This window comes from Rhagoletis pomonella, unplaced genomic scaffold, assembly GCF_013731165.1.
Source record: "Rhagoletis pomonella isolate Grant_MI unplaced genomic scaffold, Rhpom_1.0 Rhpom_scaffold_00006, whole genome shotgun sequence".
Classification (NCBI taxonomy): Eukaryota; Metazoa; Arthropoda; class Insecta; order Diptera; family Tephritidae; genus Rhagoletis; species Rhagoletis pomonella.
The window spans coordinates 48,760,666-48,775,769 of NW_023458560.1; the positions used below are offsets into that span (position 1 = coordinate 48,760,666).

The 15,104-nt window shown below is 32.6% G+C and overlaps 1 protein-coding gene across 4 annotated transcripts in view; it reads right to left on the reverse strand.

The window, feature by feature from the left end:
• Window positions 1-15,104, reverse strand: part of LOC118740857 — a 534,289-nt gene that overhangs the window by 511,121 nt on the left and 8,064 nt on the right. The window lies entirely within an intron of this gene.

Consider the following 15,104-nt stretch of genomic DNA (forward strand, 5'->3'; position numbering starts at 1 on the left):
AGTATAGGGTTATTACAAAACTTTTAAGAGGGTATGCGTGAAAAAATGGGAATTTAATGGGAAATGGTATGAAATAATGCACTAATCGCGCGCTGTGATGATGATTCAAACTCAACATTTTAAAACACCTTTACATGTATGGCTATAGCTGAGTGTGCAAAGACGCTTGATACAATTAGTTGCGGCCAAGAGGGTCCGGGTTCAATTCTCATCAGACGGAATATAAAATTAATTTTTTTTCTTCTTAATTACGAAAAAGCGTCTGTGCACTTCACAACCACATATTTTATAACGTATATACTCAAATTTAAAACGAGTTGGGTTGGTGTTCTTTCATATGCGTATTTTTTCAATTTAGCACGTTTTTTTTCTAAAATTTTTTTCCCTCAGGGTTGGAATGTGAGTTTATGACATTCGATACGATACTAGGGTTCTGGTACTCGATTCCAAAAAATATCGTTTTAAAACTATCGAGTTGAAAATATCGGTATCGAATGCCAAAAATATCGATATGGTATCGTATCGTATCGAAATTCGTGTCCCTACTTGTAACCCGCGTAAGTATGCGCTAGTTCGCACTGGTGACGTCGAAGAATCTTTAATTTATAAGTAGCCGTCCTTACGTTATTTCAGAAGTGTCAGTGTGTGGTGTATTATGACCACCGAACCATTGCACAGTGGTTCAAAATTTGCTTTTACTATTCATAGTTCACGAGAGCCTTCATTTTTAACTCAATTTGAAAGTTTTTAATTTTAAATACAGTTTATGAAATTTGCAAAAGACCAGTTGATTTGAATTTTAAGTTCCTTGTATTAAATTTTTTAGTGCAAAGCGCAGAAAAAGTAGTAATTTTGAAAAAAAGAAATCGAGAGAGAAAAGTTGCTAAGTCCACCTTTTATGAAAACTCATATTTTGATATAGGAGGCTAGAGAAATTGAATACGCATCGTTTCGAAAATTATAAAGGTACATGTTTTATTTTTTCCTCTTCATAAGCAATAAAAGGAAAATTTGCTAAGTCCAAAAGAAGCACCGCAAATCCGATAAGGCCAAAATAATGCGCCATCTTTTAATAAATATCGAAACCTTCTGATTCTTATGGAGTTTTTCTTTGCTTTAAACGCGCAAAATGTTTGATTCAAAGTCTTGCGAAATAGTTAAAGAAAATGGCTATAGGAAGATTTTTTCCTCTCCTGTAAAATTTTTAAAATGGGACTTAGCAACTTTTCTTTCTAAGATAGCGATATATATTATACCAGTGTTATACAAGTTTTCTTGTTTCTAGAACATAATATAAACTCCGTTGGTGGAAAATACGTATTGGTATTGGCTCAGATCATACACCATAATGGTACAGAATTTACATCATATTCTAGCATAAATATATTTTCATGAGTGTGAAGAGTACAAAAGGATTCGAGGAATAAAAATTACTACTAATCAAATTTAAAATTAACTCAGTCATAAAATTTACACCGAAGCTCTTTTTTAATCTGCGCGACTTGGAATTCTTTTTATAAATCTCAGCATTCCTTTTCGAAATATGCAGGCAAGAAAATCGCGAATATATATGAATGTGAGTTCCTAATTTAAAAACGAGGTACATTCTGTCGAGTGAATTTCGGTACCACCCCCTCTAAAACTCGAGCGCCTCAAAATTTATAAGGATTTGAAGATTTTTAAATAAATCTGGGAAAATTATATTTTGAAAGCAATGAATTTTTCGCCATTATTAAATTTTTAAGAGATGCGCTGTTTAAAAAAGTTCGAAAATACACATAAAGTGGCATAGTTGAGCCAATGTAAATAATGAAATTGTTAAATTAGTTAAATAATAGTCATACAGCTTTAATATGGCGTCCAGCTGAGTTTCAGTATTAGGCTAAGTTTACAACCTAACGTATTAGCGTAGCGAGAATACATAAAAATCGCTTCTAACCAACATTTACACAGTCTTTGGTGTTTATCGCTGTGCAAGCAAATAAAAATTATGCAGTTTGTTAAAAAAAGCTTTTTCTCATACTTAAAGCCTAAATAAATAAAAAATATACATATGTACATATTTATATAATAAATTAAACATCTCTTTTACTGCTATTATGTACAATACTATATGCTTAAGTTTCGGTATAAATTGTCAAAGGGTTGAGGAAACAAAAAAAAATATATTAGAGGAATCCCTACGTAGCAATGTATCACACGTTTTGTTGCTTTCCCAACAACAAAATATGTGCTAGATTGGTACGTAGCAACTTTAAATCTAAAATGCTACTCATCGTAAACTCCCCTATTCTAAAAAATTAGTCGTGTATAATTTTGCTGCAATTTAAACACTAGCTACTTGTTAATCGCCAGCGATTATGCTGGCGAAGTAGTTTCTTTGGATTTAGCGATTTCCATTGCATCGTGTAACGCTATTACTCTAGGTTGTGAACTTAGCCTTACTTTTATAATACTTTGAAAATATGGTCGTCTTTGAAAACTTACACAGATTCTTGAGTTTGGTACAAAAATATTTACCAAGCCAAGAACGGTGTATTTATTTTGCCCTAGACACACTTCAGTTTGAGAATTTGGTATAAAAAATGTTTCTTGCCAAATGAACACAGTTGACAGACGTTTAAGCGCCTACCACACGTCCATTATTCGAACGCAAACGCGAACGTATACATTTCAACATGTTTTGTTACGCGTACGAAAAGAAGAAATCAAATCAACGTTCGCCTATGTTATGTAGAAAAAATTCTCGCTGTTGTTCGTACTCATATATACTATGCAACTTATAGCTGCATTTGTGAAGGCATGATGTTGAATCATTAGTACCCAAACAAACGTTAAGCGTGTAGGGGTGCCTTATTGATGCATATTTCACCACTGGTGTATTAAATATACCAACCAGTGTTACCACTCGACAATGTTTTTAGGAACAAAAAATTCTACCAAATCAGTTTCCAAACTACCAATTTTTTTTAATCATCATATATTGATATTTTATTTCGTTTCTGATTCTACTTCATGCAAAAGTATGAATCTTTGAGATTAATTCAATTTATATCAATTATTTTATGTCTAAAATGTAAAAAAAATACAATCGATATAAACATTTTATATTTGGTAACAAAAAAAATGTATTACTGTGCTCGCGCAATTTTATTTTTATTTATTTGTTTTCATTTAACCATGATGCAATAAAATTACGGAATATCAGCAACATAATCTTAATATTTCGGTACGAGTTTTAGGCCATTTTAGCACGCTCTCAGTACGCTTTTCTACTTTCACATCACCATTGTATTACCGCCATTCGACAAAATTTATTTATAATTTTTACAAATGTTCTAATAAACGAATACTATGCAACAACAGCTCAATGCATTTTTGACATTTCGAACATCCCTGAAATGAAACTACCAATTTATCAAAGCGGCAACAATGATAGCAGCTCTACTTGCGGTATGTATAATAAGCTCATATTAAAACAGGCAGTGTATTATGTATACACACACTAGCTTTGTTTCTTTACTTTCCTAGCAGATCATTATCAGGAAGAGGAATGGGAAGAATTACAGAATTACGCTCACAGCGAGTGAAATATAGAAAAAGTTAAGAAACGCAAACTAGCAGAAACTAGCTAGTAAACACCTGACCGATGCTTTTGACAACTGGACATATGTATTTGCTGCGAATTTTTAATCGCATTTTATGTTTAAAAATTGTTCACAAATACTCAGGTTTTGCCACACTTTATCAAATTTAATAAATCGCCCATTTTTATCAAAAAATACAAAAATATGTAAAAGAAGCAAATCAAAGTAGCTGTGCCTAATCTCTCTAATGTTGGAGCAACAGCTGAATTTTTCCCCGCATAACGTGAAAATTATGTGTTTCTTGTAATTTGCTTTTGTAATTTTTTACTTATATTCAGCTAACACTACCTTGTGTAAATGCGCCTATCTGTAAAGAAACAAAGCTACTGTGTGGTGTATTCAATATTCATTTTTTGGTGAATTCTTTGGTCCACTGTCAATTGCTCTCAGAATTTGTGATGTGCTGAGTCGCTACTTTTAAGTATTGATCGATACTCGGTACCGATTTAAAAAGTATCAAATACTTTCGATGCTCGGTACCGAAATCTTGGAATTTCTAATAAAAGCGCGCAACAGCCAAAAATATGAGTTATATGTACACATACATATAGTGTCAGCTATTAAAAATAAATAATATTGCCACCAGAACTATTGCAATTGGAAAGACGGTTGCGATAAGTAAAAGAAGGCGAGAGTGTGTTTTGCGACATCAGTATCAGGGCGAATTTAATAAGGTGGTGTTACTGGCGTATCTGAATTTTTCGCCGTGGAGGACATTACATCAAAATTACGTGTTTGTTGTAGTTCATACTAATGACAGTATGAATATCTGCGTATAATTTGTAAGTGTAATTTTTTACTTATATACGGCTAACACCACCTTATTAAATTCGCCTTGATCATTATTGTGCAGATTTAATTGCCTGCCTTGTTCGACGCACACATTATACTTGCTTCACTTAACTACATACATACAAACACATTGCTCATCTCTTGAGAAAGGACCGTCTTATTTGTACATTTTGGGTTTTTAGGCGATGTCTTATAAAATATCAATAATTTTTACCCCCAAAAGTAGCCTATGTCGAGATAGGTCCTTTTCCCTTTAAAGCCACATTTCATTGGATTCTTAAACAATATTTTAACGTTTAACTAGCCAAAGATGTAGTTCAAGATGCCCCTATAATAGAATCTTAATTAAAATATAAAACAATTTCAAAGGAAACTGATTTTTTTTTTTTATTCAAAGTCAAACCATCTAAAGTGACTTAAGCTACTTTAATTGAACGGCACAGCTATAATGACGATAGTTTAGTGTGTCGAATCGGTATCGGGTACCGAAAAGGAAGTATTGGGTACCGAGAATTCAGCACATCACTACTCAGAATGTCGCCTGAATAATTTTAACGACATTTGTTAACGTGGAGCTATTTGTGAACCAAATGAAAAAAGTGGCGCATTTTAGGAGCTGGTGTAGTTTTCGTACTAATCTCAATGAATAAATAGCACCAAAATGTTAAAAGTAGAATTTTGATTTGAAAGAAATACTGGTGGAATAACAAATACACCCAAACGTTCTTTTTTTATTCAATCTAATCAGATTTGTACCAAAATCCATAAATTTACACCATTTTATACACCAGTGTGCTACTTGAGGATAACCTTCCTCTTTTTTTGAAGTCGGTTAAAAATAAAAATCTAAAAAAAGGATTACTCTTGATCGAAGACATAAAAATCATAAAATAACGGCTAAATTTGATCGGAAAAATAGCAATACAATTTTAAAGATTAAATGAAGTCTCCGCAGTTGAATAGACAGAGCTGGGAACTGCCATGTCAGGGTTCCTTATTTATTTTTATCAGGGACCGAACATAACAGTTATTGAAGAAAACTGTCATGGAAAAGTTCACTATGAAGGAAATGTTCTACAACTAAGTGATACATACCAATCGATTTATTTTTTCACCGAGACTCAAACTTGAAAATAAATTTTTTTTGCGATTTTTATGCAATATTAAAAAAAATAGCAATTATTTTTGATTTGTATATTATATGTCTTAGATAACAATTATTGAAGACTTTTAATTATAAGAGTCATCAATAAAAATCAGCCAGTGACTTTTATTACAACGCTTTTATCAACTTGCAATGTTGTGTTCCAGAAACTTTCAATGTTGTGTGTCCGACACCATAAAGCAAAGCTTTGAAAAGCTCCTATAAAAAAGCATAGTGAATAGGGCGAGGTAGATGACATCTAGATGTCGCCCTATGTACTACGTTTGCTACACCGGAAATAGACGTCACGCCATTTCTTTAAATAAAACTAATTGGTGCTCGTTTGTATGTACATACATATGTAAATGCATGTGTGTGCACCTTTCTATTAATATCGTTGAATTATTTTAATATCTATTGCAAACTTTTATTCAGACAGGACTAAAAAATAGAAAACAAATAATATAAAAAAAACTTTTTAATATACAACGCTTTTATAAATGGACTAAAAAGTAGAAAATCATACTTCTCAGTCCCATAGAATATGTTTTGATAACTTTTGATTTTGAAATTTTAGCAAAAGTCATTATAAACAATCTATGAAATTGAAAATGAAAAGCGTGGGGCGCATGTAATACACTTGAATTGATATGAAAAGTAATATATGAATGTATGTATGTGGGTATATAAATAACGACCGCTTAAAATCGATTTCAAAGTTCTACTTTCGCTGTAGAAATTTTAGGTCTACGTTATGTAGTTTGACTATTGTCAATTAAATCGAATGCTTTGTATTGCATGCGCTCCACGTTTTTCATTTTCAATTTCATAGATTGTTTATAATGACTTTTGCTAAAATTTCAAAATCAAAAGTTATCAAAACATATTCTATGGGACTGAGAAGTATTATTTTCTACTTTTTAGTCCATTTATAAAAGCGTTGTATATTAAAAAGTTTTTTTTATATTATTTATTTTTAAATCATTCGTATAAAAGTCATTAACACTTTTCGCAGTTAAGAAAGTGTTGGGAAACAAAAGTTTACTACGTCTTATACATATGACTTTTATAAGTATGATTTAAAAAATAAAGGTCAGTGACTGATTTTTATTTATGACTTTTATAAATAAAATAAAAAATAACTGTTAATTGCAGATTATTTAGACACAAATCAAAAATAACTGTTATTTTTTTAAATTGCAAATAAAAATTTATTTTCAAATTAAGTAAATATTTAAGTAATTAAATAAAAGTCAAAAAATAATGGTTAAAGAGCGATTTTTTTAATAAAATCTGTAACTGTTACGGTCCCTGATTTTTATCATTTAATTAGATACCTTAATGAAAACCACAAGAATATCTCATTGTTTTTTTCTAAGATTTCCTTGTTGATATACATTTTGAAAGTAAAAAAATCCATAGAGATGTCTTATTAGATTTATTTTTTTTATTGGAATTTTTTTTCTCTGTGTATAGCATTAGCTAATAACCTACATATTAAAAAAAAAACCGAAACAAATTTCAATAAGTACACAAACATCATCACTATTGACACACCGAATGCAACCCTGTTTATTGCCATATGCCGATCTTCGCCTATCAAACGCGCATTTACATGTGTTTTTCTTCATTCTCCCCCATTCTATGCTCATTCTACTCACCTTATCTAAAATCCAATTAGCTCTCTTTTAGCGGCGCACTTCTTCGCCTTGCTCGTAGTAGGCAAGTTAGTTTGAGAGCTCCACACGCTACTGGCCCCAAATGGGCAAGCAACAGATTTCAGTACGGTGCCATTTCATGCCAAGAACGTGTGTGCTTTTGTTATTACGCTCTCTCATGTGCTACGACGCTAAACATTTACATATGTACATAATTGTTTTTACATGCTAGTGTTTTTATTTTTTTTATGGTATTTGTTGTTTTTGGTTATTCTTTACTCCACATGATATTTACTTGTTGTTTTTTTTTTGTATATACATACTCACATAAATACATATGTTCGTATGTATGTTCATATGTTAGTGCTGAATGTTGTTTTTACGAGTTCCCTTCGCCTGCGTCTTTGGTCAAACGCCATTTCTAGTTATTTTATCGTGCGGTAAAGAAATGAAATCTTATTTGATATTTTAAACCTACAATTCTACAGTTTTTATATTTTATTCTGTTAGCGATTTCGATCGAGAAAAGTGCAGTGTGATTACTTACAAAAGCACAGATTTATGTGCATTTAGTTCGCTTTTGTGCAAAAGCCATGTATGTAGATTTGTATGTACATACATATGTATGTATATTGAATTGCATTTAGTGTAAAGTGGAATGTGCCAGCAAGTGATTTTTTTCTACATACATACATACATATGTAGTGTGTGTTGATGATGATGAAAAAAAAACAGAAAAACGGCGATAACCTAACCCCACTAAATAACTAACTAGCTTAAATACTAGCAAGCAAACATACTGAAATGTGTTTGGATGTGTGTGTGTGTGTATGCCCTGCAGTAAAATTTAGAGACAGTCTGTTAAAGCACTAGTTCCACCCTACATATTTCAGAACTATCTCTGCGCTAGTTCAAAACGGCTGCAGAGAGAGACAGTTGAAACTTTCGGAGCGCTAGTTGCGCTGTGTTGAAAAGTAAATGCACAAATTCTCACTTCTCGCACAATACCAAAAAGGTCAGCAGGAAGACCTCCGACTTTAAGGGGCCGTTTACATACGACTTTCCTCGCTTCGCTTGACAGTTCGAACTTTAACAACAAAGCATGAAGCGTAGAAGGTATGCTGCAATAAAAGCTTTGACAGCTTCTGCGTTCTCCTTTCCCTCAATATTTTATCTGTGTCAAATAGATAAAAGTATAATAATAGGTATGCATTAATACTAGCAATAATAATTCATATTTACTTTATTTAAATGCGTTTAAATGCGAATGCGAGCGCACGAGAAAAGGTACATGTAAACAGCTGATTGCCAAAGCGCGCAAAAGTTGAGAGTTGCCCATGATTTTGCTTCGCTTTGCTTTCCTCGCATTATATTTAGCAATACTCCTATAAAATCATGTATTCAACTTATCTGTCAAAGCAGAACTCTGAAGCAAAAGTCGTATGTAAACGACCCTTAACATCGTTGGTCGCGAGTTCAAATCACGGTGGAAGCAGTTGTGATTTTGAGATTTAACAAATTGAAATTGTTGAGTGCCGTTTAAAAATTGAAGAGAAAATGATCAAATGTAATATAAGTAAAATAAAAGAATAAAACAAAAAATAAAATAAAATGCAATCTGTAAGAGAACAGGAAAAATGAAAACAATATAAAAAAATCGAATAATCAACATTTTTTCTCATAAAAAACTTATTTTCCCAGAACTGTCGAAAATTAAACAAGTTCAGAACTAGTTCGAAAGTTCTGCAGAAATGGCATTTTCCTTTTCCCAGTACATCGCCATGTAAAAAGAGACAGTTGAAAGCACTGCGTTGGGATAGATCGAGAACCAGTACCGCCTCTTAATGAGCTAGTTCTGCGCTAGTTCTGAACTAACGCGATTTACTGCAGGGTGGCTGCAAATCGCTCCAACTTGCCTACAGCCAGCTGTGCAGTGGAGTCAACTTCTACAGCCACAATCTGCTGTGTTGTTGAGCAGCATTTTTTTCGTTTTAACTATTATTACATATTTTTATGTATGTATTTATGTATGTATGTATTATTTATGATTCTATGTGTCACAACCGCGTGTGCCTTGTTGTTACTATTACAACGTACTTCAAAATATGACAGCCGACTTCGTAAATTTCCAAAATAAAAATGGTGACAAATGTCATCAACTGAAAAATACATTTATGTATATATGCGATTTGTTGTTATTGTTGTTGCAGATAAGTGCTATCTACATACATATGTGCAGGTGTATACATATATACAGATTATCATTTTAAGTGTCAAGACTATTTAACTAACTATATAGATCCTCAGCAAGCGTGCGACATAGGTATGTATTTCAACAGCTTGACCTACATAATTCCTAACAGCTGTGCTGTAACGACCTCCCACCCAGCTTGCTGCTGCAAGTATGTACTCGTCAAGTTGCAAGTGATCAGGTGCTGACGACAGCTCCTTACGCCTTTCAACGCATTACATACTAAATGCAAGTATTTCGTACTTTGCCACGGTGCTGCTCTTACTTACACGCATATGTATTGGGGTGCTTCTTAAAATGTCAAAACCAAAATTTTGTTTGGACACACCTTTATTTCGTTCTACGTACAAATTAAAGATGTTCACGAAAATTTAAAAATTTAAAATAATGGGTCTAATCATTGAACTCGTGTCGATCGGAAATCATGAAATTTTCCTATCATTTTCTATACAAAAATTTCAAATTTTTCGATCGACACGAGTTCAATGATTAGACCCATAAAAAAAAAAAAATAATGCGTTTTGAGCTCAGGAAATCCATATTAACTCTCCCCATGGATTCGTCATTACTTTAAATGAGCAATTCGTGTATATACATATGTATGTATATAAATAGTATATACAGTCAGCGTAAAAAAATTGCCCAGAAGTTTCGCCGATTTTATTTTTATTTTTTATTCGATAACAAATTTTTCTTATTTTTTTTATAAAAATATAGTTAATGCAACAACAAAAAGCAAAATAATACATTTGTTTAATATCATACAGAACTCGGGGCAAATTCAAGAAATTTTCATCGAAATTTTAAATAAATTTTAGTAAAATGCACGTTTCAAGCCACTAAATATTACCGTTGATCGTTGAGAATATTTTTCGCTGCATTTTACAAAGAGTTGCCACCTACTTTGAATCGTATACTTTTTAGTTTTTTGTTAAGAAAATAAAGACACAATATTATTTTATATATATGGATACTAAAACAAGATCCTTAAACATAACTAAGTGCTATTCCTTAGGATATTAGTGTAAGGTTGCCACACATTTTCGATTCTACAAAATTAAAATTAATTTTGCCTTAAACTAAGCATTATTCCCTAGGTCCTTAGGATATTAGTGTAAGATTGCCACATATTTTCGATTCTACAAAATTAAAATTAGTTTTGCCTTTAACTAAGCGTTATTCCTTAGGCCCTAAGGATATTAGTGCAAGGTTGTCACCTATTTTCGATTCTTCAAAATTTAAATTAAACAACTTAATATTGGATATAAAAGGAAAAGTATTTTTGAGAACTTTAATCAAAAAGTAATTTTAAAAAATACTAGGGTTGCCACATTTTTTTTGTTTTGGTAATACAAATTTGTATCTTTGTAATTTGAGTGTGCTTGTATCAAACGGAAAGTATTTTAAAAAATCTACAATTCAGAAATATTTATGAAAAGGGCTGCCACCTATTTTAATTCGTATATTTTCTTTCATACACAAATTTTGTCGAGCATACTTTGTATGGAAGAAAATGCGCAGCACCGTTAACAAAAAAAACTTGAAAAATCAACGCTATTATACAGCCACTTGAAACTTGCGCTTTATTGCACTAAAATTGAATGGGCCACAAAGCTGCATATCCTAAATTATTAGAATATGCTATGGAATTCAAATGGAAAACTGTAAATACTAAGGATTAAAGGGTGCCCTATTCTAATGACAAGGCGTGTATTGCATACAAAAAAATTATAAATTAAAGCTATCCAAATGACCATTATTTGATGCCCAAACCTTGAAAACTTTAGAAAGTGTACGCACTCGGAGCAAAGCTTAGTCAACCTGGTGCTGCAATCAGCTTCAAAACCTGTCATTTGTTTAAATTTTTTCGGAATGAATGCAGCATTTTTTAAATTTTTCATAAGTTCCAAATAACATTGGATTGCGAATAATTATCTTGCAAACTACGAAGAAATTCATGTTTATATGTATAAAGAGCTAATATGGACTTCCTGAGTTCAAAAAGCATTTTTTTTCAACCCTTGTAGCGACCCCTAAAAATTATTTAAAAATTTTTATATTTTCTTTGATGCCTATTTTATAGAACGAAGTGAAGGGCTGTCCCATACAAAATTTCGACGCTGACATTTTAAGAAGTACCCTAATACAGGCATATGTATGCATATGGTATGTATGTGTTATATATGTACATTTGCGCAGAGGCTAAATTTTATTTACACATGGTATAAAATACGTACGAATTAGTAAATGTGCATTGGTCTTTATTTTCGTCGTCAAAGTGAAGCATTTGTATGTGCGTAAATATTTTTTGGTAAACATTAAATACGAAGTGACAAATTGACAAACAGATTGACGTATAGCCGGTAATGTATGCTGTGACGCGAGGCAGAAAAGCAATGCCATTAATGAAATAAGTACGATTTATACTCGATAACAGAAACAAACATTGAATGGCCTATATCAAAAGTTTTTGTATTTATTTCTTTTCTAAATTAGCGCAGTCAAATTACATACAACTACGAAGAAATACGGCCCGAACACGTCGCCGGCCTATAACGCACACCTAACATGCAATTTTTACGAATACAAGGCCCTTAAATTTTGAGAAAATCGTGATGAACGCAACATTCTTCAAAATGGCGTGGTAGACCGCTATGTTTGTCGAAGGGTTAATTTGCTTTCGCTAAACAAGCTGATATTGTTATTTCATTAATTGTTTTGAACAAGAGTTCAAAGGTTGGTTAAGTTGTCAAGCAAAAATATCAGCTTTAATATTTTATGGTGTAAATATGTAAATTTGAATTGTAAACTTGATTGTCCCAGTTATGATTAAGTATTTTCTTAAACTTTTATACTTTGGTGCTTTAATTGCAGCCTTAAAGCAATGCTTTGAAATAATACCTACAAAATTTAATTTTTGTTATTCGAAAATTAAAAGTTTAGTAACTGAAAAATCTATTATATTTTAAGACTTCCATCAAAAAATTTCGGAAAAATTTTAATATTTACGTGACCTGGACCAATTTGAAAATACCTCCAAAAACTGAGTTTTTTATGAATAAAAATGGTATCTTGAAGATTTTTTTGAAAATACCCCTTAAATGACAAAGCGGTTAAAGCTTAAAAATTTGCATAAAACTCCTAAAAAAAATTTTAAAAAATTTTCAATCGGAATAGTTTTGGCTCAGTTACACAAGTTTTTCGTAAAACAATCTTTGAAAAAAGTAAAAAAAAACAGCATCTAAAATCTCATCATTACGATTCCGTTGAAAAGATTTTTAAATATTTTTATGCAGATTTATTAAACCTAACTGTATTGTCATCTGAGGGGATTTTTTTTTTTTCAAAAAGTACTTTAAGCAACTATTTTTATTCATAAAAACTCCATTTTTGGAGGTATTTTCAAATCGGTCCAGCTCACGCAAATCTTAATGTTTTTCCGAAATATTTCGGTGGACGTCATCAAACACGATTGAGAGATATAGAGATTGCGCCAATCGCGGTACCGCTAATCCGCTCTTTGTGATTTTGACAGAATGAGCTGTGTGCGTGACGTCATCTTGGTGCAATTGTTGAATGTGAGCATACGAAAAAAACCAAATAACAATTTTAATATTTGTGCGTTAATATTTCTGCGTGGTTTTAAACAATTATTGAGACATTAAAAAGCAAAATGAGGTGTGCAGTGGCAAAGTGTAATAGTGAAAACAAAAGGAAAGCGTGCTATAAAGTTTTTTTTTCGTTTCCTACGGACGCAAACCTGGCGAAAAAGTGGACGCAGTTCTGCGGGGAGGACATGCATTAAACACCAAATCGAGCTTTGGGCTATGTGTGTGAGCTATGAGCTTCTACATGGAACTATGTTGGCCTTTCCTTGGTGAATTGTAGTAGGTATATTTCCATGGTGAATGTAGACAGTTGCTGGTTTAGTTTGCTGGCAATGGCATACATACAAAAGCAATTTCTACAGTAAATAGATATATGAACTTCACTACCTACTTATTTTTGTTACTACCTGATTCTTTTAGTGCTTCTGGTAATGCACCAACGGATAAGGTCGCCAGGCGCTAATTCAAGCGGCATCTTACCGCGCTGTTACGTACCTAATACAAACAGTGCCCAAATTATTTTGCATTTAAAAGTTCAGCTTAAATTATGTTTTACTGACATAGAATATTTGCTTCCAAAAAAGCCACACTCATGCATCCTCTCGGAAATGGTACAAAAGTCATCAAATAAAAGCTGTGGAGTCAACAGCTGTGGAGTTTATGGTGGTTGGCTACCGTCCACAAATATAAATATGCACTCTGCATGGCTTTTTAAAATGGCAAGTTGAAAAATTCACTTTGCTGCACACCTTCCTTTTGGTCTACATGAAATTGCAAACACTGTTAATACATGTGGGATCGGACTGATGGACGAACACAAAATGCCACTAAGCAACCCTGACCAATGACTTACAGATACAACACTGTACAACGTACAAGTCAACACTGAAAATTACCGATTGACAAAGGGAGGAGGATACAAAGAAACGAAAAGAGAAACTCACTCGCAAATATATCGCCACACGAAACGGACGGACTTGTAAAATTATTGTATCGTGTAATAAATTTAAGAACGCCATCAAGCAGTAAATAAATGTACTTTGTTAAACCCTACTCGTTGCGTGTAATTAATTGTTTAACTAAGGCAGCCCCCACATACATAAATTTTTTCATGTGCTAAAAATCGTACTTATCTAAAGGGCTACATGTCCAAAATTATTGCTACGTGTTCCTAATTAATCAATCTTTGTATATTTATTGATTCCTGCAAAATTGGGCCATGTAATATTAAAATTACCACATTTTTCTGCATTGTTTACATATTTTTATATGCGTTTTGGCATTTCTCTCTCGCAATTGCACCAAGATGACGTCACCCAAAAATTACGCTCAAAAATCCTCTCTCATTGGCGCAATCTTGTATTCTATCATTCTTGGTCATCAAATATAACACATTTTGTAATCCGGGCGAAAAAACTGCAACTTTTTTTAGTGATGCAGTCTAATGTACATACATACATATCTACATATGTAGGTACGTACCTACAAACTGCGCCAACAACAACAGCACCCAAACCAATATATCCTATAAATAAAAATCCATGCAATAAAGACGAATTAAAAATAGAATATATCTACTAGAGGGCTGCATGAATGCATTCAAAACGGCTTATGAATTATTCATATAAAAAACGAATGAATGATTCTGGCTTAAAATTTTTTTGAATTTGAGTGAGCTGTTCTGATATTTGTGACATGGTTGGCGACTCGAGGAAGTTTCCCATAGTTATCGGGGCCGATGCTAATGCGCATCACGCGGTATGGGAATCTACCGACATCAACACAGGGGTGAGTTGTTACTTGATTTTATACTATTACTAGCAATTACCCGGCGTGCTTCGCTGCGCCTTAAATGTATTTTTGTGTTGTAACTCTCCCCCTAAGCTCTTATGGCCTCATTTACAAAATATTTTTAAAGAACTTTATGAAGTTAGTTATGAAGCATTGTTCGTGCGTTTGGAGTTATAGCGTCAGGAAGGAAAACCCTACTTATTTTTATATTAA